Raw genomic sequence first — 4,836 nt, 5'->3', positions numbered from 1 at the left:
GTTGTCCCTCAGCTCAGCCTGCACCCTCTCCAATCTGGAACCCCTTGGGGGATGTCTGACTGCCGGTTTAGGCCCGATCCCACAGGGATTGGGCTTCTGCTTGCCAGCCTGATCACCCCTAACCACTCCCCTGCCAGTCTGGTCGCCCCCAACTGCCCTCCCCTGCTGGCCATCTTGTGGTGGCCATCTTGGACCACATGGTGGTGGCCATCTTGTGTGTTGGAGTGATGGTCAATTTGCATATTACCTCTTTATTATATAGGATATAGGATGGGTCTATTCAACTGATAAAATATATTATAAAGCTATTCTGTTTCAGTTCTCCACAATATGGGAGAGATATGCAAGAATAAAATGACCTTTCACTTAAGAAATGAATTAAATTGAGCCCTAGCTAGTGTGGCTCAGTGGGTTAGAGCATCGCCCGAGGACTGAAGGGTCATGGGTTCAATTCCGTTCAAGGGTATGTACCTTGGTTGCAGACTTGATTGCTGGCCCTGGGTGGGGCACGTGCAGGAGGCAACCAATTAATGTGTGTCTCTCTCATTGATGTTTCTCTCTCTCTGTCTCTCCCCCTCCCTTCTATTCTCTCTAAAAATCAATGGAAAAAATATCCTCGGGTGAGGATTAACAAAAAAATTAAAAAATAAGAAATAAATGAATTAAAATGGGAAGGATTCATGAAATGTACTAATTATAGAACCTTAAGAAAGACAACTTGGTGATCAACTATTGAATATATTCATTAAATGAGTGGCACATGGTGGATAATCACACCTGTAATTAGTCTAATTTTGGGCAAATTCTAAGTTAAAGAAAGAAAGGCTTCCCTAAACTATAGGGTGACCATAACCACAGTGATATAGATAAGTGGGTGAATATTAAGAGAGGAACTAGCATAGCTCCTGTCACCCTAGGACAGCTGTGAAGCAAAGAAACAAAACAAAAAGTCACTGCCCTCATCTCACAGGCAACGAGGGTAACAGAACATAATATGAAAGGCCAAGGAAGCAGCTGCCACCATTAAAACAGCACAGATCCACGCTGGTTCTCCCACAAGGAGCCCAGCACTATTAACAGTCCTCTTCCCGGCCCCTCGGGAACCTCAGCAATATCTCACCAAAGCTCACGTGCAAACAGCTTTCCGTTTGCATGCAACTGTGAGTTAACTGAGACAGTTGCAGTTTACATTCCTGGAGATAAGCAGTATCAGACTAATTCATGACTAAAACAAGATAAGGAAACACTGGGAGGAACTGGTAGCAGGAAGGGAATCTGAGAAGAGGTGGAAAGGCTCCTTTTTGTCAGTCCGAGGATCCTCTCCCACCCAGGGAGGACTCGGGGAGGAAAAGGAACTCAGCCGCCGGTGGACCAGGGTGGCCCAGGCTCACTGAATGAGCCAGCAGGGAGCCCACAGTGAATGCCCTTCACAAAGGCCACCTGCTTACATATGAGGAACCACTGAAGCATCTGACTTCTCAGCACGTAGCACTCCGGAGCCACCAGCCCTTATTCTTTCCTCCGCCCACGCAGCACCGCAGCCAGGCCAGGCTCCCCTCTGACGGTGGCTCCTGCCAGGCCTCCCTCGGGCTCTGCCTCACCTCTGGCTCTCCCTGGGCAACCTCATAACTGGTGCTGGGAACTAGAGCAACAGTTTTGTTTTGTTGGGTCTCGGTTCTCTTCCATAATTTTCCTTATTGTTTGTTTGCTTTTCAGGGGTTGGGGTTGGGATAATAAATAAATGATTTCAGTAATTAGAAAGAAAACAATAAAAATTACATTAAAATGTTTTATTTCACGCCTCAAGAACAGAGATGTCTTCCAATTTTATTATAGAGGCTTTTGTTTTAAAGCCTAAATGTAGTGAAGCCCAAGTAGAAACTACTCACATACAATCTCATCTGATCTGCAACTACTCAGTGGATACGCTAAAGTCCATTGATCAAATAAAGGAATCAGAAAAAAGCAAAACAAAAACAAAAAGGACACCCTACACCTTGCATTAGTCACAGAGATTGATTTACATCTGTGTTTACTTCCTAATGCTGTGTTCATATTGCAGACAAATGAGGCATTTAATCAAATTTAAATATTTTGTCCTGTTTTGAAACAAACAGCATAATCAAGAGACAACTGCTGAAGGTTTGCCAGAGACTTGCAGTGTGGCCTGCGGCCCAGCAGAGTCACATCACCTGAGACTGTCAGACAAGCAGAATTTCAGCACCCCCTCCTCCGATGAAGAGATAATTTACACTTCAACAAGATTCCTGGGGTGTCCTATGTCCATGGAAGTTGAAGAAGTTCTGTGTTAGAACACAGGTCCTCTAATTAGCATCTAGACCAGGAGATGAGGGGCATTCATAAAGGGTAAATTACACAAGGAACTCATGCCAACTGCCAGTCAGAAGCGCAGAGCATCAAAGGCACGGGGTTGAGGAAAACAAAGCCGCTCTAGGCTGGGCCTTGGTGCTTCTTAAAGACAGAACTTGGAAAAGCAGAGAAACTGGAGTACAGTAAACTCACCCCCTCTGCACAAACCCCGTTTTGTAAATGTGACAGACCCAGAGCTTTGCCCACTAATATGCATTTTACCTGTTACACTACATCTTACATTTTGGTTTTACTTAGAATGTAGGGAAACCTCTTTTTGAAGCACCCTGAAAGGACTTTTATTAGAAAGAACAGAATCCTATATAATAAAAGCCTAATATGCTAAGTGTCCGGTCGTCTGGTGACCAGTCGACTGTTCAGCCAATCAAAGCGCAATCTGCTAAGGCTGCTCAACCGCTCACTATGACATGCACTGACCACCAGGGGGCAGATGCTCTGACCAGTAGGTTAGCTTGCTGCTGGGGTCTGGCCAACAGGGACTGAGCAAGATGGACCGGGACATGCCCTGGAGCCCTCCCGCAGTCCCTCCCTGGCCGATTGTGCATTGGTGGGGTCCTTCGGCCTGGCCTGCACCCTCTCGCAATCTGGGACCCCTTGGGGGATGCTGAAGAGCCGGTTTCAGCCCAATTTATAGGCCACTCCTTTTGGAAGGGCGCCAGATGCAGGGCTCACGGCTAGAGGCAGGTAGGAACTGCAGTCAGCATTGGACTGAGGGTTTCGGCCCGATCTCTGCAGGCTACCCAGAGGGGTCCCACTCGGGCATGAATTCGTGCACTGGGCCTCTAGTTTTAAAATAGTATGAATAGTCAATTCCTAGGTTGTATGTACTGAGTTAATATTTTCATTATATTTTAAGCGCTTTCAAAAGCCGCTGCCCACACTTACTACGGAGGAGCTGGGATCATTGTCCTGCCATCTCCGGTCACCAATCAAAAGCCGACAAATGAACACGAAAGGGGGCACTTGTCTGCAGGGTCACATTTACGGCCCCGAATCCCTTTCTTGGGCTTTGCCGGTGGTAGGACTGTCTCACCAAGATATAAATAAAACGCCTCGGAACCACCTCCCCAGGACTTTGTGGCTCAGGACTGTTCCTGCCACTGCAACTGATCCTGGGCCCAAACCTGGCACCGGTGCCAGGGCTTCCACCTACTGAGAGCCTGGGAAGGTGGCAGGCTCTTTCATGCCCCAAACGCTAACTTCCCGGGGCCTCTAGAAGGTCTGAAAATACATCCTCCCACCTCGCCATGAAGCCTGTGTCTCTAGGAAGTGCAGTGCCGACACCTGAAACTGACAGCGCGTGTGCACTAGGGAGATTAGGCTGCCCGCGGCTACAGCTCTCGGTACTCAGATGCTGGCGGCTCTGCTGGCGGCTGTGCCCAGCCCAGGGCGGAAACTCTAGCCCTCCTTCTGACTGTGATGGGGACATGTCTGATTATTTTCTCAGAGAGTCAGAGCAAGTGACCTTCGCTATGAATAAAATGTGGCAGGGTGTGAGAAATGACCCGTCCGAATTTCAATGACAGACTGGGGAACAGAGTGTGGTGAAAATGAGACTTTTAATAACACGCTTGGGAGCAGGCATTGAACAGCACACACGTGGGCAAGGATCATAGCCTATTTATTTAGTCCCTCCCCCGGTTCCTCATTGGCTGGTACTATGAGGCCACCTGTTTCCTATACGTCGCCTAGGTCTTGCTGTCTCACGTTGGGCCATTTAAGAATTGGGCTGAGGCCTTTCTAGCTGCCTCCACCTCCCCCGTCTAGCTGAGGCAGATGCCTGGGGGTGGGGGGGTTCCACCATGATGCTGGCCCCACATTCTGCTTGCCCTGGGGAAATTCCGCAAATTCCCTCAGAAGCCGACCATGCTGGAGATGGATCACAGAGGTCCATTTCTTACAAAAGGGAAAAAAAAGGGACAATATTAAGCTAAGAGATCTTGAAGGGAACAGAATCATGGGGGAGAAAACACTTCATGCAGCCAAAGAGAGGTAAAGAGTCACTAAGGAGGAATAAGTTTTAAAAATAAAAAGGAAAACACATGAGAGGGAAACAAGGCACTAAAGGGAAACTTATTGTGAGGATTGTTCATGTAAACGCACTAGGAAATGGGGGTGCAGATATAAGGAAGGGAAATGAAAACAAGTGAAATGTCAAAATCATACACACATGCACACACACTCACACATGCATTCACACACATGCATGCTCACACACATGCATTCACACACACATGCACTCACACACATGCATGTGCACACACATGCATTCACACACATGCATTAACACACACACATGCATGCGCACACACATACTCACACACTCAGAAGAAGAAGAAAGTAAAAAGCCCATTACAGGCAGAAGAAGATAGTTACCAAAATCTCTCAACCCCTGTGGGGACCAAGGTGGTGCCTGTGGAATAAAGGGTGAGGGAGAGAGGCTTG

General features: G+C 47.6%; 1 protein-coding gene across 1 annotated transcript in view; it reads right to left on the bottom strand.

The window, feature by feature from the left end:
• Window positions 1-4,836, bottom strand: part of NME7 (NME/NM23 family member 7) — a 111,637-nt gene that overhangs the window by 43,126 nt on the left and 63,675 nt on the right. The gene's annotated exons all lie outside the window — the stretch shown is intronic.

Source organism: Myotis brandtii, unplaced genomic scaffold (genome assembly GCF_000412655.1).
Source record: "Myotis brandtii unplaced genomic scaffold, ASM41265v1 scaffold1460, whole genome shotgun sequence".
In the NCBI taxonomy this organism is placed as follows: Eukaryota; Metazoa; Chordata; class Mammalia; order Chiroptera; family Vespertilionidae; genus Myotis; species Myotis brandtii.
The sequence above is the reverse complement of the archived record's forward strand: the minus strand, read 5'-3'. Positions and strand labels throughout refer to the sequence as shown.